This window comes from Canis lupus, chromosome 13 (genome assembly GCF_003254725.2).
Source record: "Canis lupus dingo isolate Sandy chromosome 13, ASM325472v2, whole genome shotgun sequence".
Classification (NCBI taxonomy): Eukaryota; Metazoa; Chordata; class Mammalia; order Carnivora; family Canidae; genus Canis; species Canis lupus.
The window spans coordinates 29,306,558-29,332,547 of NC_064255.1; the positions used below are offsets into that span (position 1 = coordinate 29,306,558).

The window sequence follows — 25,990 nt, forward strand, 5'->3', positions numbered from 1 at the left end:
AAAAAAAAGAGCTCCTGGGATTGGCTTGGCTCCTAACTTGGCCTCTAGCAAGTCATTACCTCTCTTGCCTCTCTTGAGTCTCTGTTCATTCATTCAATGACTAAACCCCAAGCTAGTGAGCCTCTTCTGAGACGGACTGTGTGCTTCTACCCACCGGGCGCATACCAGGTCCCTGCACTTATAAAGCTTACATTCTGGAAAGGTGGAAGCCGGTAAAAGAAAACAAATAGTGTAACTGCCAATTTGGGTCGATGCTTTGAGGAGACAAAACAGCGGCCGTGCTAGAAGTGGGAAACTTCTTTGCAGTGGCTGGTCCTGGAGGGCCTCATTGTGGAGGTGACATTTTGGGGTGAAACCTAAGTGAGAAGCTGGGGCAAGAAGGTGAATGTCAGGAATAGCGTCTCCAGGTAGCAGAACAAGTTCAGAGGTGAAATGTGGCTTGAGGGCACTGAGTGGGGATTATGGGGTGGGGTGGGGGGACAGCAGAGGAAGGGAAAGCCACAGCTAAGCAGGGACTAGATGGTGTTAAATCAGTGGCAGAGGACAGTGAGGAGGTTCCCCTGCTCTTTGAACCTAACTCTTGGCGCTCCCTCCCGCATGGACACCACCATTATAGAAACCCTTCATTCCTGCTGCCCCCTGGTACCTGGTGCGTCCCCACTCTTTCCAGGCTTGTCTTGGGCAGAGGGGAGGGGCTGTGAGCTAGGCCAAGTCAAGGATCCCTCCCTAGTGTGTAAGAGTCACCAGAAGGCCTGCAAGGGAATGCCAGCTCTGCATTGCCTGAAGGAGTTATCCAAGGAAGAAGGGGCAGGGGAGGAGAGGAGAGAGGGAAGTGTGAGTGTGGGAATGGGGAGGAAGAGGGAGGATGTGCAGCAAAGAATGCCAGAGGGGAGTACCTCGGAAACCTCAAACAATAAGGGTAGTTTGTGAGAAAGGCATTAAAGTATAAAGAGGTGGAAATCAGTAAACAGGGTTGTGTGGGCACAAAAGTAAACCGTTGAATGCAACAGAAAGTTTGCTCAGAAAATGACTCTAATATGAGGCCTTAATATAAAATAAGAGCCCCAACCTGACTAAGAAAGATGATCCATGGGTCACAGTGGGCTGCAGGATGGACTTCGTGAAGATCGCATGAACTGGCTTATGGAGATGCGGCTGCACACACAGCACAGTAGGACCTCCCACAAATGTTTATGAAGAGAGGGATGCTCAGCCGTGAGTTAGTTGGAGGCTGAGAAGAAACCAGTTGGTGCAAACTCTGGAAAGGAGAAAAAAATGCAGAGGAAGGGAGTAGCCTAGTGAGAGAAGCTCTGAATGGAAGCTGCACACCCCTGTGCGCTTCTGGACATCTGTTCACCCTCCACCCCCAGCACAGCAGCGTGTGCATGAGCTTTCCATCCCAGTCTGATCCCAGCGGCCTAGGGCACTGTTACATCCTTCACGGTTGAGCCCCTTTCCTAAAGTTGTCCTCAACCCCTTTCTGCTTTGTTACCTTGATCACTGCCTAAAATGATCCTATCTGCATGTTGTTTACTTGTTTATTACTGTCTCACCTAGCAGGAGCAGGGACTCTGGTTCTAACCCTGAAGCCTAGAAGGATCCTGCTGTCGTCTAGTAGTCTCTCCATACCTACTCATGAATGAACGATGAATGAGTGAATGCAGAGCAGAAAGCCCCAGAACAATGCCTGGCTCACAATGAAGCTTGTGCTGTATGTTTGTGTTATGAGATTTTTGGTTTTTGTCTTTTACCATTGTGAGAGTCTTTATTCTTGGAAAGTCTCCGTGCTCATTGCAACTCAAGTAACATGGTGACAAAAAACATTTTGACAGAATTTGAGATAAAAAGACTCACCAGATAAGCATCAAAGGAGACTAGTCAAGGGCCCCGTAGAAAGAAGACATCATTACTGTGCAATTAATCAAAAGTTCAGCTTTTCAGAATCACAGTTTGGATCCTCTGACATGTAAGGAGACTTCTATTGTGATGAGAGCTGCAGATTGTCAAATATTAACGTTTGAAGATCTAGCGCAGGGGCTACGTTCGCGCCTCCTGTAAATCGTGAGGCAAAGTCGATATCGAATTCATAACACTGATCCAGTTAAATCCAGTGATAGGGAAACTGCCATGTAGTTTGGAAATTGATTTGCTTAATGGTTTTATAATCCAAGGCAGAGTGTGGTTCAGATAGGAGCTTTGGTAACGTCATGAAAAATGGGCTGCCCTCTCGGTGCCGTTTGGGGGACTACATAATCTCAAAACTCCATAGCACAGATTCCAGCTAGCAGAAATCAAGTGTCCTGTATTTATTTCACTGAGAGGAATCTTCTTGGAGGCTGACAGTCCCTGAGGACCTCAGGTTCCAACCGGGCATTGGTACCATGACAGAGTTCAGTGACATGGTACCCGTAAGAGCCAGATTGGGGACCACGGTGCAAACACCAGGGCATTCCACTGCTCGTTTCCATCCCAGCCCTGCACAATTTCAGTGTGTGACCTTGAAATCCAGATCCATTCCTAGTCTTCAGATTTGCCACCTGACACCCCTGCCCTACGCCTCTGACACGTTTCCCCTTTTACTGGTCTTTATCTTACCCATACATTAGGGCCTGTGAACTCCCTTTCTCCTGCAGGTGGGGAGCCTTCCTGGGAATGAGTAAGGAGAGAGAGGCCAAAAGACCTCCTCCGAGCCTCAGTTCCTTCCTCTGCACATCCTGCTTCCCAGGGGTGTAAGCCTCCTGGGACGAGATGAACAGAAGTGTACTTGCGGGGAGATGATGCTCCAGTGACTATTTCTGTAATCAAACGGCCAGGAGAGAATCTCAGGTTCATGGGTACAAGTTAACCGGGGCCCTGCCCACCCTCTCACCTCGTTCCCCAAAACACATTAAACAACTGTCTTGGACCATATTTAAATTTGCTTTTATTATTTATTGCACAATAATTGCCTATAGTCATAGAGAAATTATGAAAGACCCAACAGCAAAAAAGGGCAGCAATTATAATTTGTCACCTGGTTACCCAGAAGTACCCTCTGTGGATAGTCTGGTGGCGATAGTCTGGTCTGCTCCTGCAGTATATGCTTGACCTGCAAACAGAGAAGACCAACGCCGCTGAGAGCCTCCAGTATGGCACCTTCCCCAGTGGTTCAGCCAGCCACCTGGTGGCAGGTTGATGACATTGGACCTTGCAGTCCTGGCAGGAGGGGGGGATGTGTCTGTGGTAAAACAGACACATCTCCTGCCCGTCATGCTTCTGTCAACATCACCATCCGTGGACTTAAGAATACCTCACTACCATAGGATTCCATAAAACTGCTTCTGATCAAAATAGCATATCCCCCAAATGCTTGCTGTGCACCTGGTTATAAAATCTGCCTCTGGGAGGAGCCAGTGGGACAAGTCTTTGCACCTAAGGAGACAGATAACCCTTTGCCTCTTTGTAGGAAACCAGGCAAACCCCAATTTGGGGGTCTTGTGACAATTCCAGCCAAAAGCACACATATTTGGAAAGGAAGGATCCCCTCTATGTGTTCTTTATTCTTGAAAACTACAGTGAATTCTCAGGGATGCTGCCCCCTTTCCTCCCTCCATGCTTTTGCTTTGTTTTCCTTTTCCTGGACTTCATATCACTCTGCCTTAGGACACACAGACTCTTGGTCCCTTGCAGGTGAGAAACCTTCCCAGGAATGAACAAGGAGAGACAGGAAAAAGAGGCCCTTGCACATATCACTCGAAGGATGAGGGCAGCTTATCCTGATTCATTTCCACCCTGATTCATTTTTATTTATTTATTTATTTTAGAGAAAGAGAGAGAACACAAGTGGTGGTGGGGAGGGGCAGAGGAGAATGGAGAAGCAGACCCCCCCCCACACACTGCTGAGCAGAGAGCCCCATGGGAGACTAGATCCCAGGACCCTGACCTGAGCCAAAGGCAGACACCTACCTGAATGAGCCGCCCAGGTGCCCCTGATTCAAATTTCCACCCTGGCTCTGTGACTTGAGCTTGGTGACCTTGGGCAAGTTGCTAGACTCCTACCTAGAGCATTCCCTTATGGATGAGACGGGGTAATGTTTCTCAACCTCCCTACCTCAGACTCGGTCTGAGCACCATTTGGGATCCATTTTGAGGGTGAGCTTTGCAGCCTGTGCTACACTGTGCACATTTCCTACATTACTCGAAGGAGTCGGGACCCGTGACTGTGGAAGGCAGCTCAAGTCAGGCGTGATGGGGACTGAGTGAGCTCAGAGCCGAACAGCGCTCACCTTCACTCCAGATGCCAACAGTTAAAGGACTTCCCTTACACTGTTCTCGGTTGGAAAAAGTGTTTCTTTTCCCTGCCTCGCCTTTGCAATTAAGTCAACCTTTCCATTTATTTTGGATGTTTCTTGAATATCATTTTTTTTGCCTTTTTCTTTTAAATAATTATACAGGTTATCCCCAGCTTTTCAAAAGTTTATGTTATGCCACTTTGCTTTTACAAAAGACCTACATGAGTACCTGCTTAAAAGAAATCTGAAGAGAAGAGAATTTTGCTTTTACAAAAAGAAAAATAAAGACAGAAAGTGACATTAGCATTCAACATTTGCTTAGCCCTGAGCCAAGCTAGATGCAGCACGCACTCCGAGAGCGGGAAGAGAGGCGACCCCCAGCGCCTTCCCCGGGAACTACACTCAGCATCCCAGTCTCAAACCGCCAGAGCTTTGAACTGTGTCTGTGAACATCTGTGCTTGATCTCCATTTATTTTGTGCATCCGTTAGCAAAATGCATCCTAAGGTATCAGAAAAGCCCAAGAGAGGTTTTTCTCAGGGTCTAGGAACACTAAAAAAAATTTCTATATACATTAATTGCTTTTTTGCTCTACGCCATTTCGATTTAGCAAGGTTTGGTAGGAATGATCTACTTTTAGAGAGCGGGGGACACCTGTATTACAGGGTAAAATATTCAGTTCGTGCATTAGTGAATTCATTCATTCATCTTTCCGGCGAGCATTTATACTGACTGCCTGTTTCATGAATTGCTCTGTCTGTGGGAAACGGCGGGGGGTGGGGTAGAGATTGAGTAATTAATTCCATATAGTAGTTGAAAAGATGGGATAAACAATGCAAATCAATTTGCTCATCTCTGTAGCATCATTGCATTTCAAGGACCTGACTCATGGTAGATGTTCATTCATCATCATTACTTGCATTTACTGAGTGTTTACTATGTGCCTGGCGCTGAGCTAAGTGCTTTATTTGGATGATCTCATTTAATCCTAGCAACAAAGTTATGAACTAGGCATTATGGTTATTGTTTTCTATATTAACCATGATGAAATGACACTTAGAGAGCTTAAGGATCCTGTTCAAGGTCACATGGCTGAGGAATAACGGCCCCAGGATTCAAGCCCAGGTTACTTGGAGTCTGCTTTTAGCCACTGAGATGTTATTTTCTGAGAATGCTGTGCCAGGTGGAAGGCTCAGCGAGGGCTGGGAGTCGAAACAAAGCATGGGGTTTCCAGGGCAAGATGTCTGGAGGCAAGCATCAATGGAGGAGGGCTATGTGGGCCAGGCTCGCCTACACGCCAGGCTTATGAACTTGGGGACCAAGAGGTGCTTTCCAGTGATGTGTCCCAGGTGGTTTCAGGAAGGGCTTTCTGATGACTCTGTAGAGCAGGAGAAACAAATTCAGTGAGAACAGCCGCAAGACGTTGAGGTCCGGGGGGGAAAGTGGTGGCAGATCCTGGAGACGAGGGAGAAGGACTGCCAGAGGTATTTCAGAAAGAGAGTCCCCAAGAATTGGTATCTGAAAAAGAGGCAGGGCTGGGTCACAGGTCACTTGGCATTTTAGAGGTGGAAACAAATTCACCCAAGTCCCAGCTTCCCTGTGTTCTGACTGTGGGTTCCCCAAGCTGAGCATCCATCCTGTGGCTCGAGTAATTGGCTCCCTGGGCAGGCTGTTCCTTTCTCTCTACCAAATTAAGCTCCTTCTCTCCGGGTCCTGATTGTTAAAACACCCTGTTTGCCCATGCCATTTACATATTCCAATTACCCACTGCCATTTCCCTGCTAATGAGCCCATGTACCTGCTTTCAAGAGCGTCTGGCCCGGAGCCTGCTTGCGCAGGAGGGCTGGATGCTGTGGGCAAAGACACCATGCACAGTGTCTTCAGACAAGGAGTGCCAGGGCTATTTTCTCACCTCCTCCCAGTCCTGATGGACTAGACCTTTGTGCATCATTACCCGCCCCCACAGACTCCGCGATGCTCCGTTTACCTTAGTGACAAGAAGAAAAGCTCCATGCCAACTGGAGAAGTGCTCAGTGTTCTTACTGCAATCATCAAAGGCCCATTGTACCGTTAGCCAATCACACGCACAGAGCCTATTAGTCCAAGGTCTTCCTAATTTCCATCACTGAATTCTTTGCAGAGGGGAAGCTGATGCCTGGGTGCTAAGTAACTGGGCAGAGGATTATGGGTAGCTGCACAATGATGCTGAATTGGGAAAGCCTATTTTGAGATAGCCTGCTTTGGGCAAGAATCCTGTCTCTGAAAACTGTTCAGTGTTTGACCCAGGGCAGTTTAAATAAGCAATCCCAGGCTCACTCGTAAAGTAGGAATAATAATTACCTTGAAGGGATATTTCAGGAGTAAAGGAGTTAACGTCGGGAGACCTTTGGCACTTAGAGACACTTAGTACATGATAGCCGATATGCTGTTAATGCTAACATGTTAATAATAATAATAATTAATATGATAGCCAAATTAGAAGAGAAGTTTGGGGCGTCAAGTCCAGTCTTGTTCCACCTGCCATTTTATATCCCAGCCCAACCCACATAATACGGTAAGACATGGAACGAAAATAATGCTATCCTGACATGGTGATACCTTCTGATATCTGCTATTCCATATTTTATAAAATACTGATTTCAACCTGTATTAGTTTGCTAGCTAGCACTGCCGTAACAAAACCTCACAGGCGGGGTGGCTTTAACAGCAGAAACTCCTTTTCTCATGATTCTAGAGGTTGGAAAGTCCAAGACCAAGTTGTCGGCAGGGCTGGTTTCTTCTGAGGCCACTCTCCTTGGCTCCTCACTGTGCCTTCACATGTTTGTTTGTTTGTTTTTCTGTGGGTGCACACCTTGGCATCTATGTGTCCAAATCTCCTCTTCAGGGACACCAGTATAATTAGATTAGGGCTGCCCTAATGGCTGCCTTTTAACTTAACCACCTGTTTAAAGGCCCTGTCTCCAAATATAGTCACATCTTGCGGGACTGGAGGTTAGAGAGTCAACATGTGAATTTTGGGTGGAGACACAATTTGGTCCATAACATGAACCCACTGCAAAGATTTCCCATTCCATTAAGGGATCATGAACCTAACCTGTGAAATGTTTTTCAATCTAGAGCTACTTTCTTTGGTCTCTACTTGAATATCTCTGGCCAATTGTCTTCCAAGGGATCCCATCGTTGTGCCACCACTATACCAACCACTTGCCGACTTCATGCTCTGTGGCAGTCCCCATGCTGAGCACCGTTCCTTCTCTGCCTCATTCAGTTGTCGCAACCACCCAACAAAGTAAGCTGTACACAAATGTACCTTAAAGAACATATGTGGATTGGGGTGCTTGGATGTTGCAGTTGATTAAGCATCCGACTGTTGGTTTCAGCTCAGGTGGTGATCTCAGGGTCATGAGATCAAACCCTGCATTAGTCCCTGGGCTCAGCACAGGGTCTGCTTGAGATTCTCCTTCTCCCTCTGCCCCTCTCTCTCATATAAATAAATAATCTTTTTAATTTTTTTAGATTTTATTTATTTATTTATGAGAGACACAGAGAGGGAGGCAGAGACATAGGCAGAGGGAGAAGCAGGTGGGGAGCCCAGTGTGGGACCCCAAGATCACACCTTGAGCCAAAGGCAGACGCTCAACCACTGAGCCATCCAGGTGTCCCTAAATAAATAAATCTCTTAAAAAAATGCATGTGGATTGCCCAGATGTGGATGTACGGATGTGTGTGGAGTGTATGTAAATCAAAGAACAGTAACTGAGCAAAGACTCAAACCTAGATTTTTCTCTCAAGCCCAGAGGGTAGTGTCCCCATTATTGGAAAGTGCTTCTCCATGACAAGATGAAATTTTCCTCAGGGAATATGAAAATATCGAAAGATGCTACCACTCTGGTGTTTCGTAAGAGGGCAGTGACAGCCCAGGGTTACGTGTTGCAGGATCTAGGTTTGATCCCTGCATTAACACACTGTGGCCAAGTGACCTTGGGGAAGTCGTGTCAGTTCTCTTAGACTCAGTTTCTCCTTTAGGAAAATGGAGATGTTACTAACATTTTCCTCACGTGGTTGTGGTGAGGTTCAAAGCTAACTCTAAAGACCCAAAGGACTTAATGTCACATTACAGGTAGATTTGAGGGCTGCATTATTTTTTTTAAAAGATTTTATTTATTTATTTTAGAAGGGGAGAGAGGAGTAGAGGGAGAGGGAAAGAGAATCCCAAGCAGACTTCACTCTGAGCATGGAGCCTGACGTGGGGCCCCATCTCAAGACCCTAAGATCATGACCTGAGCCGAAGTCAAGAGTCAGATACTCAACCAACTGAGGGGGCACACACAATCATTCCCGTTTGTCCCATTGTTAGTTAATCTCTTTGGACCTGATTTCCCATTTTGACTATCTCTGTATTATGTATTAAATCTCATAGTCATAATAATAACTTCCTCAGAAGGTTACAGAAAGATGAGCTCATTTAACACATGTACGACATTACGTTATGCAGAATTTCATTGTTTTGACTTGTCTGTTGATGCTACAAATTGATGAAGAGAAAACACAAATACATCAGCCTTCTTCCTCAAAGGAAGAGCAGCCTAGTGTGTTGACTTAAGGCTCCCATTTAAATGGGTGTTAATTTGTAAGTTTTCTCGAACCACCTCACACAGGCTTCGTAGGTGAAAGTTGCAGCCAGGGTTTGCGAACCCTTGTGTTCATGGCGACCAAGCAGGTGACCCAAAGGCAGGAGCTTCTGGAAAGTGTCGTGCATGGCACCTGCCACCAGAGGGGGCAATTCATAAACGGTAGCAGGTAGGACTGCAACCTTGGAGAGGAGGAAGAGGAGGCAAGATGGAATTAAGAGGAAGAGGAGACCTTGGGCCCCAACTTCTCAGGAAACAGTGCCCTCCCAATCTGTTCCCAATCTCCTAGGCTTCATCAAGTCCACGCTTGGACACAGCCCTGCTCCAAGAGGAGGTTCCAGGTTCCATGAATCTGTAATAACCCCCCTGGTGTCAGACTCTCTCTTTGGGTGATACCCCAAATGGTTGTCCTTCTTCATCTTTGGTTGTTGACCATAAAGTGTTTTTCTTCTGTTAATTATTTGTGTCAAGCATAAGAATAAACAACATATTAAAATAATTCATTAAGGATTATATGTCATTTGTTGGTTGCATGTGCCATATGAGAACTGTTACCTTCTTTTAACTTAAAATATTTCTCAAAATTCTTTGAGCAAAACTATCTCTCCTGGCCATGAGTATTCTATTGTAATACCCCCACCCCAGGCATGGTTCTACAAACCTAATGGGTTGCACATGCCCTATTTAAGAAACGTGTTCCTCAACTGACTTTCAGTGGTCAACACCCATTGGACAGCAGGTGAGCCTAAAATATCTCCATGAGAGCCCCATCACCACTGGAAGATTATCACGAAACCAAACATCAGAGCTCATTTCCAAAATTAATCTTCTGTTGGCCAACTCTATTTTCTTTCACTTCTGGAAAAAGGGGGGGCAGGTGCTCACAACTAATCTCTACTTTTTTTTTTTAGAGTTTGTTTGTTTTTTTATTTATTCATGAGATATATATATATATATATATATATATATATATATAGAGAGAGAGAGAGAGAGAGAGAGAGAGAGAGAGAGGCAGAGACATAGGCAGAGGGAAAAGCAGGCTCCATGCAGGGAGCCTGATGTGGGATTTGATTCTGGGACTGCAGGATCATGCCCTGAGCCAAAAGCAGATGCCCAACCGCTGAGCCACCCAGGCATCCCTAATCTCTATATTTCAAACACTCTTACTCCTGTGTGTCTGTATAGTGCCTCTCTGTCTACACTTTTTTTTTTTTTTTGCAGATCTTAGCACAACTTGATATGGACTGAAAATTGGGAGAATGATCACTGCTCAGCAAATATTCATCCCCCACATCCATGGGAACAGTACACTTCCCGCTAATGTTGGGCTTGTTCCTATAACTTGCTTTGGCTAAAGGAATATGGGCAGAAGTGAAAATGTACCATTTCCCAAGTGAGGCCTTAAGAGATATCACATGTTTGTGCTTGCTTCTCCCCCATTCTGAGAAGAACATGCTCCAGGAAGCTGCTGCCCCCCTCCAGCCTGGGCCCCAGAATGAGGCAGGTGGAGCAGAGCCATTCCACAGTCTTCTGGCCTGTGATGGATGAATAAACGCTTATGATTGAAAGCTATTGACATTTCTGTGGTTTTCTATATCAGGAAAATTAGAAATCAGCAAAAGAGATTATTTGGAGTCCTTTTAGTAGAGTGCTGAAAGCCCTCTGGGGATTTTCTGACCTATAGACATCCGCACCTTTGGCTGATGTCCTATGGAAGATGTTATTTTACCACTCTGCAGGGACAAAAGTTGACTTGTAGGAAACAAATAGCAATGCAGATGAATTTTGTGCTGTAGATATGATGGATTTGTAGCCATGGAAAAGATAACCCCAGACCTTACATTTTATGGACTTTTTAATGGTAATCTGTTTGCATCTTAGAAAATTCATTTCACCATTCCTGATTGTCCGTACATGCCTCTGTTCTTCAAGATCTCCTTTGAACTAATCTCAATATCTTACTGATTTTTTCATTACTTAATGAATTGTATGAAAATCTGTGGCATGGATTCATTTTATACATTTTGTATGTGTATGAGAGTTCTGTTTGTAACTTTACAATGAACCTCAGCTGTTGTTACGGAGCATTAGCTGACTGATACACTGGAGTTCTAGTACAGCTTTGGTCATCAGTTCACAGAGCAACTTGAAGAAGCTGCACAGCCTGCCTGAGCTTCAGTGTCTTTATCTGTAAAGTAAGGGTTTGGGACAGTTTGTTTCTCTATTCAATCCTAAATTGGTTCTCCTAAGGTCTCGAAGGGAGCCGGAAGGGAGGGAGGGTGTCATAAATCCATTTTACAGATGGAGATGCTGAGAGTCACAGAAGTTTAACTATTTCCTCAAGATTACAGGATACCTCTGCCTTCCATGTTAGTTCACCATCTGCCGGACCACACCAAAGGGACCACCAGCTGTATGGATAAAAGCTTTCATGAGCTAATATTTAAATCCCGACTTAGAGAAAAGAGCAGTGTGTGGAGGCTCACAGACCAGACTTGAATCTTGGGTCCACTAATTAGTAGCTGCTTAACTTTGGGAGAATTGCTAAGTAGCACTGAGTCTCGGTTTCCTGACACATGAAAATGGGGATAAAAATGTGTGCTTTACAATGTGGCTATAAAATGACAGAAGAGGGCAGCCCTGATGGCCCAGCGGTTTGGCACAGCCTTCAGCCCAGGATCCTGGAGACCCTGGATCAAGTCCCGCGTCAGGCTCCCTGCATGAAGCCTGCTTCTCCCTCTGCCTGTGTCTCTGCCTCTCTCTCTCTCTCTCTCTCTCTGTCATGAATAAATAAATAAAATCTTTTTAAAAAATAAAATAAAACAACAGAAGAAATGTCTAATGCCCACCCTACTGCCTGGCACATAGAAGCAGCTCTCCACATCCACCCTGCCTCCCATCCCTTTCAGCAGAGCCCAAAGAACACCTGCCCTAGAGTCAAACCAGCACAAAGTCCAACTCCCGGCCCTGCCACTTCCTTGCTGTGACCTTGGGCAGGTTGTTCAACCACCCTGTGTCTTTGTTCTGCCCTATGGAAAGTGGAGACGCCAGCACTACTCCTTAGTGCTGTTCTGAAGTTTACAGAACTGAGCACAGAGGGCTACAATACAGGTGCTAGAACCATGGTTATTGTCATTGATAGATGATAAAAACACACAGACAGAGCCAAGGTCAAGGACAGCACCAACAAAGACCTTCATAGGGGATTTTGAACAGAACCTGCCTAAAAAGCAAGACTGACATCAACAGGGATTCAGACTGAGGACCATAGAGTTGGGGAGTCCTGTTATCAGCTGAAAGGAGCAGAAATACAGGGTGAAAGAGCTCTTGCTTAATCAAGAAATTATGGAAACCTTAATTCCAAAAAATGTTAATGGAAAGTATTATGTATTTATATGCAATACTGAAAGATTTATGCCAGTCTTAATGGATGGAGATGTCCTTCAAATTTTCCATCTGCCTTGGAATAGGTCTAATGTGATAACAAACAGGAAATCGGCTGGGCTAAAGGACACGCAGTTCTGTTTTGAACCATAAAATATATGAGGCTGCTGACATTGCATATTAATTAGCTGATTCTTTCCTTTCCAAATTAAGAGCTCAGTTTTGTATTACTTGCACGGACATAAAACTTGGCCCTGTGGTTTTGGATACAAGGAGATCTCATTCACTAAATATTTTTGGAGCATCTAAGAGTTTCTAGGATCTTCCAGGCTTGGCAAGGAATAAAGTAAGACATAACCTAAATCATGGGACATCTCTATCTAGGAAGATGATGGAGAAGGATTAGACAAGAGAAAAAGTAATTGCAGTCACTTGTGCCAGAAATATCTAGGCTTTTCCAAGGCATCCAGTGTGATTTTTATCTTGCAATCCCTGGGAATCCTGTGAGCCTCACATTTCCATCTTTGCTTTGGCCAGTAGAAGGTGAGAGCTGATTCCTCTGTGTATATGTTTAAAGACTCACGCATTCATTTCATAAACAGTTTATTGAGCAACTACTATAAGCCATTTCTCTGCTAGGCACCAGAAAAAGTTATAAGCAAAAGGGGCAAAAATTCTTCACTCAGAAAGCTTACCTACAGGTAAGGGAGACCAATGGGAAACAAGATAAACAGGTAAATATGAGCATAGGCTCTCACTTCATGTTCTAGTTAGCTATTGCTATGTAGCCAATCATCCCAAACCCACTGGTTGAAAGCAATGGCCCTTTTATCACTCTCAAGGATTCTGTGGGTCAGGAACTCTGGCAGGGCACAGTGGGGATGGCCTGTTTCTGCTCCATGATGCTCAGGCCTCAGAAGAGGAGACTCAGATGAGTGGGCCGGACCACCTGGGGCGAGAGGATCCACTTCTGAGACAGCTTCTTCACTGGGTGTGGGTGGAAGCTAGGGGATGGGGGCTGCTGGCCAGAGCCCTTGCACGTGGCCACCCTCTCTGATATGGTCATCTCAGGAAGCTTGGACTTCTCACAGGGCAGCGAGCATTCCAGCAGATGAGACAGAAGCCGCATGGCCTTTTGTGACCTACCTCAGAAGCCACATGGTATCACTCACAATGTACTCCACTGGCTGGAGGAGTCAGAAGCCCCTCAGATTTGGACAGTGACTCAGTGAGAGAGCATGAAAGAACCTGTGACTGTTTTTCACACCACCCATTACCTTCAGGCCAATATACCATCATGGTGAAGGTTTCCAATGTAGGGTCTATCAGACCAGGAGCCAAACCCTGGCTCAGCTAAGTCTATTCATTTCCTTAGCACACATTATTGGATGCTCACGGTGCGTTGGTCCCTGTCATAGGCGGTGGGGGCTCCATATTGAACAAGGAAGGTGAAGTCCCTCTGCTCCCAGAGCTTGCGGTCTTATAGCAGAGTCGGGTGACTAGACATACCGTCATAACACCATTGAGAAGAGCTGGGGCAGAGCAGGTGCATTGCCAAGAGCCATACAGAAGAGGGATCGGCTGGGTGAACATTGGCAAACACATTAAAGCCTCCACCATTAATTTATTTGTACAATGAGCCGCGGAGACCCCACCTTCTGGGGCTGGACAAGGATTAGATGCGATGAATAACCCAAAGGAACTCCCAGTCATCCTTTCACATCATTGCATTTTAGGTCTATGTAGATCACAGCATCACTCTCTGGCCTCTCCCTGTTTTGTTTGTTTCCCTGCTTACCATCTGGACTTCAGAGTCTAGAATGTACAAGTAGCAGTTTAGCACTCTGGCTATGTAGGAAATGTGTACTCCCTGCCTCAAAAGCCCTTCACCTCCCTGCCTAGAAAGCCCTTCCCCCCACCTTTTATAAGAATTGCTGAAATGTTGCTTGATCACTCTGCTTACACTCACTTGTTTTCTATCTGCCCCACCCACTCCCTTATTCTGCTCTACCTTTCTTTTCCCCATAGTGCTGACCACCCCTAACATACTCTGTAAGGGCTGCCCTGAATCCCTCACTAGAATGTGACCTCCACAAGAGTGGGCCTCTTTGTTTCTCCCTGGCACATGCTTATCACTCTATTTTTTTGTGTGGAAGGGAATTAATGGCTGCATTGGGATTGGGACAGGGGGCAGAAGGATGGGCAGGGGTCTTTGTGAGCCAGGGTAAAGAGTTGTATTTTTTTGTTAAACCCTCTGTGATGAACAAGTATAGAATTTTATGATATGAACTGATTATTAACATTTGTCTATTGTTCTGGCTGCCAGATAGAGAATGGAATGTCCAAGACTGGGATTAGATGGAAGGCAGGAGTGAGGGGCAACCTCAAATGTTGGGAATGATGCTGGTGGCTTGGATACTGGTCATACTGGAGGTGATGCGGTATGGACGGATTTAGGGTTATACATGTGGCAGGCAGAGCTACAGGACATGCAATGGGCTAATTAAGGGTGAATAGAAGAAGGACATCGAAGACAACTAGGAGGTTTTTGATTTAAGTAATTGGATATAAGACAGTGTCACTTACTGATGAGTAAGACTAGAAACAGAAAGAGTGTGTGTGTGTGTGTGTGTGTGTGTGTGTGGTATTGGGAATGGCAGAAAATCAAGATTATATGTTGGCTTCGTAAATTATGAAGGTATAACAGGCATCACCTAGATTATTCTCCATCTAGAATCTATCCTAATTATCCTAAGGAAATAATAAGAGATGCCCACCAAGATTGAAGAACGTTCTTTACCTAAAGCAGTATTTGTAAGTCAAAGGCTGGAGGCTATCATGACGTCCAGCATTATGAGGTTGGAGGACTAGGCGTCCTTCAAAGGGTTGCTTTTGAAGCCTTCAATGGGAGCAGAAAATTCTCATTTAAATAAATGAATGAATGGGTGAGCGTTTACTGCTGTGTTCATTCCCGATGTGATCAGCATTAGCAGGGAAATAGCCAAGAGATCCTCATGGTAAATCCTACAAATCGTGGAAATTCAGAATCGGAAGAAACCTTTGTGGGGCATCATTTCAGAAAACGTGCTCTAGAAAGATCAGTGAAGACTGGGGGGCGGGGGGCGGACAGAAAGATCCTTGTTGAGGCTGTGGAAGTTGATCCTATCAGTGGGAAAAGTCTTGACCTGAGAAGAAGCCATGCAGGTCCTGGCTTCTGCTTCTATTGTTGCTACTCAGGGCTGGGTGACCTTGGGGACATCATTGAACTTCTCTGAGCTTAGTCTCTCTCTTCACAGCTAAATAAGACTGGTGGCAATCCTTGGATTCCTTATGTCTCAGAGTTTCAATGCTTTAGGTGCCACAGACTTCCTATAGCATGGAGAGCTGGGCTGGAAGGAGACATGGGGCTCAACCTTTCCAGCCCACTCATGATTCAGCCAAGGTGCAGAAGGTAGGTTGACCTGGTCAAGGGCACACGACTCTTCCCTAAACATCAGCTTATAAACTTCAGCAGAAGAAGCAGATGCATACAGAGGGCATAGAAATGTGGTCACAAGAAGAAAAACTAATGGCAGGGACAAAAAAAATCAATTAGTCTCAGTGTTAAAATAGTCAACTGCAACTGTCATTTCAAACGAGATTATTTCTAGATTTATTTACAAGGTCCATTAGACTCCTGAAAGTTATGTTTGCACCAAACATGCAGGGTTTACTAAGAAAACTAGACTTCTGTGAAATTCGTGCTTCCTGCCTCCTGCTTGTCCCCGACTGCTGGTCCACCCTCCACATTGGGTCCCCAAAGCAATCGTCCAGAACTACAAATGGAATTGTGTCCACACACCCCTCCGCCTTCAACCCCCATGCTCAAAACTGCTCAGCAGGCCCCCACTTCCTGTGGGGTAAACACTGGGGTCCCCAGACCTGGCCCCGCCTCCCTCTTCCAGCTCCTTCTCTCGCCCATCTCTCCCAACTTCCTGCTCCCGCCCACCCAACCCTGTGCACGTGTCAGGTGGCAGCTCAACCTTCTGTCTTTGCTCGTGCTCTGGTCTTGTCCTTGAGCGCCTTTCCCCACCTGGCTCTCCAAGCAAACATCTACTCATCTTTCCAGACTCAGCAGAGCAGCGTCCTCTATGAAATCCTTCCTGACCTCTCTCACCCTGGTTCGGTTTTGCAGCCTTTTTCCTTTGTGACTGAGTGAAACTGTGCCCAAACAGGCCGCCATCCTCCCCAGCGGAGCAATTCACTGCATTTATCTCTTTACTTGTCTAGGCCCCAGACTAGACTAAAGGCTCCTCCAACACAGACGCTCTGTTATTTCATCTCCGTATCCCCGGTACCCATCAGGACATTTTCATTAACTCACGATACAAATTCGTTCCTTATAAGTTCCCTGGGCTTTCTTAGGCACTGAGGGGTAGAGCTGAGTGGCAGACACTGTGCTCCTTTCCAAGCTCTCCTTCCTTGGCGATAAGGCTTTAATTTTTCAAAAAAGATTTTATTTATTTATTCATGAGAGACACAGACAGAGAGAGAGAGAGAGAGAGAGAGAGAGGCAGAGACACAGGCAGAGAGAAAAGCAAGCTCCATGCCGGGAGCCTGATGTGGGACTCGATCCCGGGTCTCCAGGATCAGGCCCTGGGCTGACGGTGGCGCTAAACTGCTGAGCCACCCGGGCTGCCCTAAATTTTTTTTTTAAGATTTTATTTATTCATGAGAGACAGAGAGTGAGAGAGAGAGAGAGGCAGAGGCACCGGCAGAGGGAGAAGCAGGCTCCATGCAGGGAGCCCGATGTGGGACTCGATCCCAGGACTCCAGGATCACGCCCTGGGCCGAAGGCAGATGCTCAACCGCTGAGCCACCCAGGCGTCCCCTCGGTGATAGGGTTTTAATCTCTGCATGGACACCCAACTAAGGAGCACTTTTGTCGGCCTCCCTTGCTGTTATGTGGTCATGTGAACAAGTTCTAGCTAACGGGATGTGAACGGAAGCAATGTGCTCATCTTCTGGGTCATGGTCTGAAAGGGAAAGGGGTCTTCCTTTTTCTTCCCTTTTTTGTTGGTTTGAATGGTGACATGATGGCAGGAGCCAGAGCAGCCGTGCAGGGTCATAAGATGGAAGCTGCACGCTGAGATGGCCGGACACGAATTAGTAGGTTGAGTTCCGTTCGCCGTTAGGCTCGCACACCATCCCTGAGCTGCCTCAACCTTACAAGAGAAAGAGAAATTACTATGTGGCTTGTTTACAGCAATGCACTTGAGGGCTTTCAGTCCATTTTGGCTGCTAATCACAAAATAACACGGACTGCGTAGCTGATGCATAGTAGAAATGTACTTCGCACTGTCAGGGAGGCTGGGAAGTCCAAGATCAAGGCATTGGCAGAGTTGGTGTCTGGTGGGGCCCACTTCTCAGTTCACAGACGGCCGTCTTCTCACTGTGTCTGCACTTGGAGGAAGGGGTGGGGAGCTCCCTGGGGTTTCCTTTAGGAGGGCCCTAATCCCATCATGAAAGCTCTGCCCTCATGACCTAGTCGCCTGCCAAAGGCCCCGCCTCCCAATGCCATCAGGTTAGGGATTAGGTTACACCATGTGAAGTTGGGGAGGACACCGACATTCGGTCTATCGCAGGGCTTCTTCGTTACAGCACCCTACCCTGTACCTTGCTCAGGTCTAAAGCAGACACGATCTCCTTACTGACTGAACTTGCTTAACACAAGACTCTGAGCACATGTGAGCAAGTAAGCTTAGCAAGTGAGCAAGTGAATGGCGGAGGGAAGAACAGTTTAAGGTCTAAGCAGAGAAAAAATAAAAAATAATAATAATCTGTCACAACAGGCAGGTAGCATTGTATGCCGCGAGCTTGTGCTTCAGACAGCGGGCTACGCATTCCCACTTCACTGCTTCTCCTTCTTTGTGCAAAGCCACCATGATCCTCTCATTCTTCCTCCACGCACGGTCCTTCCTTGGTTCCCTCCTCTCCTTTCCCCAAACCAGAACTGTAATTCGGGTGCTCATTACCTCTTACCTAAACCCTGGCACCAGCTGCTGAGCCGGCCTCTCCACCTCCAGTCCTTCCCCAGAGCTGTTGCCATGGCAATTTTCTCCTGGCACAGTGATGATCAAAACCTTCCAGGGCTCCCCATGGCCTCCAGGTAAAAGGCCAGCATCCTTCAATTAGCTCCGTGCTTTGGTCTCACGCTCACCTACGCCGTTTCAGTGTCCCACGACACACTTGGCCACCTCCTTTCTGGATGCCTTTTTCCAAGCTGACCTCTTCCCCGGAATGCCTTCTTCATCCAGCCTCACTCCTCTCTCCGCCTGTTAGAATCCTACTCTTCTTTCACTATCCAGCAAATTCTTTTTCTTTATGAGGCTTTTTTTTTTTTTAATGTTTTAGGGTTAAAAGTTTTCTATCCTCTCCGTGGACGTTCCCGGCCTGTATATTCCCTAACATAGCAGTTGTCACCCTGGGATTAGGATTGGATGCAGCGTGCGAAGAGGGGAAAGATAAAAGAAGCACGGATTTAACAGCAACGATAATAATGTCTAACCATTAGCTGAGGGCTTGCTGCGGGCCGGCTTCTCCCCCTCCCCAGAGCATCTACATTAGAGCATCGGCGCTGGGGGTAGGTACCATCTTCTCCACTTTAGAGATGAAGAAGTCAAAGACACAGAGAAGTTAAGTCATCTGCCCTGGGTCACACTGTTGGGACTCTGAATCTTGGCCTGACCACTCACCAGAGGCATGAATGTAGGCAGGTCTCTCGGAGGCTCAGTGTCCTCACATTTCAACCCAACAGTTGTATGACGTGATGTATGGGAAGTGCTCAGATGTGCAGGAGGCTCTCAACTCACGTACTCCTCTTGTCTGCAGGGGTATGGCTCATACAGTCATATACCCATGGCTTCTCACATATGTCCCTGTACATGGCAGGTGCCTGCAAAATGTTTGCTTATGCCAAGCTTCTTTTTTGTGTTAGATGTCAGAGTCCCTGGTCTTGCTCTGTCCATTACCTCTCCAGACAAGGTATGGTAACGGAGAGGCTGAGGCAGGAAGTGCCAGCTGTCCACTGATACTCCCTTCTTTACTGTTACCTTAGTAACAACATCACCATTCTAATCTAACACAGGCATTTGCATGCCTCCCTTGTCGCTAGACCAGACCTCATAACCCAGTTCAGGCCAGTGTTGTAAGAGCAGCAATGATGCAAAATGCCTCTCCTCCTCCTCCTCCTCCTCCTCCTCCTCCTCCTCCTCCTCCTCCCTGCTTCCTGCCCTGGAAGTTGAGGAGGAGGTGCTGAGTCCTCAGGCACCGCAGATGGGGGTGGGGCAGGGGGCGGGGTGGGGGGGGAGGCTGAGTGATAAGATCAAAGGGGTCTGGGCCCTGACAGCTGGCATGAAGATTGACAAAAGGAAAAAACTAACTTGTGAGTTGCTAAGCCCCTGTACTGGGATCTCTGTTAGAGCCACCAAAACTGTATCCCAACCTGCATTGTCGCGTGAGCCCCGGAGAGCATGGCTGCATCGCTGGCTCTGGGAGGTCCACCAACCCTCAGGGCCCCAGGTCCCTCATCTGCGAGCGTCTGTGCCATCAGGTTGTCCCGAGGATGGATGCGATCACGTGCGCAGGTCGTTTAGCACCATGCTGGGCACACCCCGAGAACACAAAGCATTGTACTCATTATTGTTATTAGAGGTCAGCTAAAATTGCAGCTCTCCAGATACCTACCCCTGCTCTAGCTGGGGTGCTGCTCCTGCTCTGGAAATAGATGGTGCAATGATCTCATCCTCCGATGTTTATAGAATTGACTGCCCAAATGTGTTTCTCTCCCGTCCCTCCTCCTACTGATGTTGTCATCGCCCTCCCTCCCCTTGCCTCATGCTGAGCTCATCCCAAGCCCAGCAGGAGAGCAGAGGAAAGTCGCACCACGTTACTGAAACATGGTTGTGAAGGGCTGGTGGGTCCATAGGGCATATACTCTGCTCAGCAGGGGCCTGTGCTGTGCTGCAAACATGTTCCTAAGGAGCAGCCCCTGGAGCCTGGCACACGCCTGGCACTAAGCATCCACGTAATCCTCATTCTGCCCTCTGGGGCCCAGGCTCTGGATACAATCACACAGATGTTAAAACTAAGGATGAGGGGTGTGAAATGATTAGCTCAAGGTCACACATCTGGACAGTGAAAGACTAGGGTGGCAAGGAATGCCCAAAGAGATCTCTAACTTTAATTAGAGCTGCTTGCCACCCAAGGAGGAGAGAGTGCGAGTGCACAAAATTGATTTATCGTGGCTGGTGGGGGTGGGGGGGCGCATAATTCTCTTCTGAATAGTATTTCTGCCCTCTGTTACCAAAAGGCTCCACTGCCACTGGCATTTCCGATTTGTACCTCCTGGGTCATCCAGTTGCCACCCTACAAAAGTCTTTCTAAGCCACATGCTCTCCTGCTCCCCAGATTAGATTTTGCTCTCAGGTCGTATTTAGATTTAAGTAAAAGAGAATCCAGATTGTAGGAATGGATATTTTCTTAAATAAAGAAAAAGGGAGTTCTGTATGAATTGTACATCTGTGAGTAGGGCATCTGAGGGATGGTGCTGGGTCCTGTGGTTAGCAAGCCCTTGTCCTAGGGCCCAGGGAGGGTCACAGGCCCACAGCAGGTGAACACAGGAGAACACAGGGGCTCAGAGAGGTCGCACAGGCAAGGCGCTGTGCTGCTGGCCCTGGCTACTACCCTAAGAGCTTAATTACGATCTGTTTCATATATGGAAATTCTATCTAAAACTTCATCTCAGGGAGAAAGAGCCTCGGCTGGTAAAAATAACAAACAAAAAACATGTCCACAGCATTGGTATATTAGAAAAATCATTGATAAGGGATAGAACAATCCTTGTTTTTTTTTTTTAAGATTTTATTTTTATTTATTTGAGAGAGAGAGAGAGAGCACGAGGAGTGAGGAGAAGCAGACTTCTCACTGAGCAGGGAGCCCAAAGCGACTGGGAGCTCAATCCTAAGACCCTGAGATCACGACCTGAGCCGAAGGTAGACGCTTAGCCAATTGAGCCACCCAGGTGTCCCCAATCCTTGGTTCTAAGCCTTGATCCTCTGTCATGAGTTCTTGGGCAAATTTCCTTACCTCTCTTTCTTTACCTATCTTCAGAAACTCAATGTCCTCATTTGCAAAATGCAAAATCCGAGTCCCAATCTGGAGGATTGTTCTGAAAATTGAGATCACAAGTGGCTATCATCATTAGCCCACATTCAGAAATCTGGGAGCTGATGTGGGTTCTCACCCTCTCTCCTGGCAGGATGCACTCTGAGGGAACAACAGCAACCCGCAGATTACACAGCACAGATTCATTTAAGCCGGCATTTCTCAAAATGCTTACTCAGTAATAAAGGGCTTGTTAATAATGTAGATTTTTGAGCTTGACCCAGAACCACTAAATCAAAACTCCGGTAAATGGGCTGTGAACTCTGAAGCCACACTTTGATTGAGCAGCCCAGGTAGTTTTTATGCACACAAAAGTGAATAGGAATAATCCTATAATAATCCTATATTCCTAATCCTGGAATAGGTTTATCAAAACTGACAGAATCTGCATAACCCATGAACGGCTCAGGCTAAAAAGCTTGATGTCACCAAGTGTCAGCAAAGTGGACCAATAGCTTGGGGCTACCGCATGTACCTGAGGGAAGCTTACAGTGGTATAACTGTAGAAAACCATTTGGAAGTATCTACTGAAGCAAAATGTGCAGTTGTCCTATGAAGCAGCAATCTCTCTCTACATAAATACTCGAGAAGTGAATATATGTGTCCATAAAAAGACATATCAAAAAAACATTCATAGTAGCTTTACTCATAACTCCAAACTGTGAAGAATTCAAATACTCATCAACAAGCCAATGGATAAATGAATTAAGGTAATGTTCATGCTGTCAGGAAATATTTTCTAAGACTCGAAAAGCAGCCAGAGAGACCCCTGGGTGTCCTCCTTGCTGCAGGGGGTGAGGGGGGAGTTGTCTAAGGACCCTTTGGGGGTTTTCTGAGTATCTAGAGGATGTATCCTTTTATGGAAGATGTGACTTCACAACTCTAGAGGGATAGAAGTGAAGTTACAGAAAAATGATAACAAGCAAATGTTTCCTCTTCCCAGCAATTAAAATGATTCTTGTTCACAGCAATGCCAACAATTTTTATCTTGTAGACAATATACATCTCGGGAAGTCAAATTTTCATTGGAACCTATTTTCAGTGTTTTGCTGATTCCCTCATAAATTAATGAGTTGAATAAAATCTTTGATACATGGTAATTTTACATTTGTGTAAGAGTCAAGTCTTTAACTTTGGAAAATTATAATTTGGAGGTATACGCAATAATATAAAAGAACAAACTACTGATATACACCAAAACATGAGTGAATCTCACGGATCTCACATTGATGAAAAGAAGTTAAATACAAAAGAGCACCTACCCTACAATCCTATCAATTCAAGTAACAAAAACCAATGATAGGAGGCCAAAACCAATGTATGGTTTTAGAACTGAGAACAGTGGCTTTCTCGGGTGGGTGTAATGCCCGGGAGGAAAGCGCCCAAGGAAATTTTCCAGGTGGTGAAAATGTCTGATATCTTGATTTTGACAGTGGGCACACGAGGATGTACACCTATAAAAAAATCATCAAGATGTACATTAAAAATGTATGCTCAAGATGTGTTCCCTTTTCTGTATGAAAGTAAAACCTCAAATTTTTCTAAAATACCAAAACACTTTAAGGAAATTAAAAGATGATACTCAATCCTCTCAGCCATGATGTGGTGCTGGTCTACACTGCCTTGGGCTCCCTACAGGAGCTGGGTCCAGTGGGGGGTGGGGAGCCAGATGGCCCCCCGGGGCTGATGACTTCATCTCGGGGCTGCTGCTGGAAAACCTCTCCCTGACCCAAGCCTCCTCTGGAGCCATGGCCGGTGACACACTTTGTCACTCTAACAACTTCATTAAAGTGGCTGAGGGCAGAAATAACCCCACGTCCAGACAGCTGGGAGCAGATAGATGCTACTCATTTTAAGGCTCAGCAAAATGTATTTTAGGGAAGCTGGAAAGAGCTTTACAAGGAAAGTCTGTCAAAAATTATCGCAGGCATCCATCTCTGAAATGGCCCTATCAGCAACATCTTTTATACGAAACCAAATCAAAACAGAATCTTTGCCTAGAAAGAAAATTTCAACGACATCCTCAGACTCCTCATTTGGAGGACTCGGTCCTTGACTCCCCCTACAATGCCCGTATCAAGGGACTGGCTGGCCTTTATTACTGACAGCCCAGCCCCTGGCCTCTCAATATTTGCAACTAAAACTCACTGAGGACTTATTTACTTACTTGGCTTCATTTCATTTAATCTCTACAACATCCCAGTTGAAATAACTACTACCATGACCACCATCGCACAGATGAGGAGGCAGGACTAGTGGGACTCACTTGCCTGAACCACATAGCTGGTGAGAGGTAGAGCCAGGGTTCATGGCCAGCTCTGCCTATTCAGGCCAGAACACACAACTCCTCTTCTGGACTCCCCTCCCATGGCAAGCCATGTCCACCCTCGGACAGTTGTGGCATTTAGAGAGATTGTCCTTATGATGAAGACAATCTACCTTTTAATGGTCTCATACCCTTAGTCTTCTCTTAGTTGTTACTAGCAAACATGAATTTTACCTGAAAGCCACCAACTTCCAGGATATGCCAAGGGACTGAGGATGTGGGACTTCCAAAGCTAAAACCTGGGTGGTCCCAGCAAACCAGGTGATCGGTTACCCTACTTTTCAGTGTGTCCCGGTGAGGTTACCGTTGTATTTTCTTTACAAAGCTTGTTCTATACAACTCCCATATCAGTCAAAACCCTTGTTGCAAGTGCAGAAAGTGCACTCAGCTTGCTCAAGAAAAAAGGGGGCCTTATGGGTTCACAGAGCTACAGAGCTCAGGAGCTCCAGAGGCAGCAGAACTCAGGGTTCAAACGTGGTGAGCAAGCCCTGGCCCCTCTCCACCTCTCAGCCCAGCTTCCTTCTATATTACTTTTGCTATAAGCTGAGCTGTGTCCAGGATTTTACTCTCCCTGCCTGGTGACCCCAGCAGAAATCACCTCCTGCACCCCCCAAAACACACAGTTTCAATAAAACTGGAAGAACTAATCTCATTAGATTAACCCAGGTCACATTCCTGCACCCAGCGGAAGGGACGATGATGGTTGAACAGGCCTTGATCTCTTGACTACCTGTGAGCCATGGGAGGGGAATGGGGAAATTCACCTTAACCATTTGAACTGATGACAAAGGACAAGTGTTTGCTACAAGGGATATCTTCATGTTGTTGTGAGAAAGAGAGAGAATGACTGCTGGTCAGGATAGGACGGTGGCCGACCATGGCACTTCTGCTTGATGGGTCCCCTCCATCTATTAGAACAGTGGAACAGCTGAGGGTGGCCTTCAAGACCTTGGTGGTGTGTCCCTCGCCCACCTCTCCAGTCTCACCTCCCCTCCTCTGCCCCTGCTAAGCTCGAAACTTGTTGTCCCTAGACATAGAATCCCATTCCTCACCTTCTACCTTTGTTTGCCCCCCTTCAATTCCTAGGAAAATCTCCATGTTTTCAAGGGTCACTCCATTCAAGAGACATGTCTCCATGAAACCCCAAGCTCAACTGACAATGGCCCCCTTGTACCAGTCTTATACGCTCTTTCACGAGGGCAGTGGTCACTCTAACAAACTCATTTATTACGCATCTGTTTCTCCCATCATATTGTGAGACCCTGAATATCAGGGTCTGTGTTGTGTTTGTCTTCCTAGCTTCTCCTTTCACCTCACCCTTCACAGAGGGCTCAGCATCTGTTGAGTGAAGAAAGATTGTTTATTTGTGGCAGAGATTCTTCTTTGTTTCTTTGCTTCTTTCCACCCTCCCCAAACCTGAATTTTGTTCGGTGAGACAATGCACCCTGATAAAAGCAGCATTTTCCAGATTCCTATGCAGCTGACGAGGCACTAAGATGAACTTTGGGCCAGAGATTTAAGTAAAAGTGTCATGGGGAACTTGGAAAGTTATTCCAAGGAGCTGACCCCATAAAGTGGAGTATTCTGTTGTTTTCCACCAGCTTTCCTGCTGCCAGCCTGGAATGGGCATTTGATGTTTCACGTCCATAGACTCTTGGGTTATAACACATCTCAAGGATGGAAGCCATTCACTGAAGAAGGCAGGTTAGATAGGTAAACAGTTGGACAACTGAGAAAAGTGTGAAGCTACCATTTCAGCCCTGGATTGCCTGCTCCAGGCATCTTTATGTGGCAGAGAAATAAGCGTGTCTTTAAGCTACTATTTTATGGGTTTTTCTGTTATGTGTGTTATACGCAGATGACTTACTTTTAGTTGATAATATATTAACTGAATAAAGAAATATGTGTGTGCAGGTACATGAGTGTGTCATTGGTTAAATGGTGGAAATGAGATCAGCTTTTCTGTTAACTACCTTTCAAACCGGAGTGCCCTGCTTCACCTCCTAGAACTGCAACTCTTTCAGTTCTCTATTTTTATTTATTATTTTTTTTTTAAGAGAAAGAGTATGTGCAAGTGAGAGAAGGGGTAGAGAGAGAGAGAATTCCAAGCAGGTTCTACTCCCAGCTCAGAGCCCAAGGTGGGACTTAATCTCATGACGCTGAGATCATGACCTG

At 46.2% G+C, this 25,990-nt stretch overlaps 3 long non-coding RNA genes across 3 annotated transcripts; 1 reads left to right on the plus strand and 2 right to left on the minus strand.

Moving 5' to 3' along the window:
* Positions 1–210: 210 nt before the first annotated feature.
* On the minus strand, positions 211–19,352 carry LOC112661968 (uncharacterized). The gene is made up of 6 exons (XR_007401585.1): positions 19,020–19,352; positions 3,014–3,088; positions 2,596–2,795; positions 1,855–1,993; positions 1,070–1,258; positions 211–368 (listed from the first exon to the last, which is right to left on the minus strand). It is a non-coding gene; the product is annotated as an uncharacterized LOC112661968 (long non-coding RNA).
* LOC125752334 (uncharacterized) lies at positions 5,216–6,670 on the minus strand. Its single transcript, XR_007401584.1, has 2 exons — positions 6,069–6,670; positions 5,216–5,788 (listed from the first exon to the last, which is right to left on the minus strand). It is a non-coding gene; the product is annotated as an uncharacterized LOC125752334 (long non-coding RNA).
* On the plus strand, positions 6,381–10,473 carry LOC112661967 (uncharacterized). Its single transcript, XR_003138119.3, has 3 exons — positions 6,381–6,824; positions 7,388–7,559; positions 10,123–10,473. It is a non-coding gene; the product is annotated as an uncharacterized LOC112661967 (long non-coding RNA).
* Positions 19,353–25,990: the final 6,638 nt, after the last annotated feature.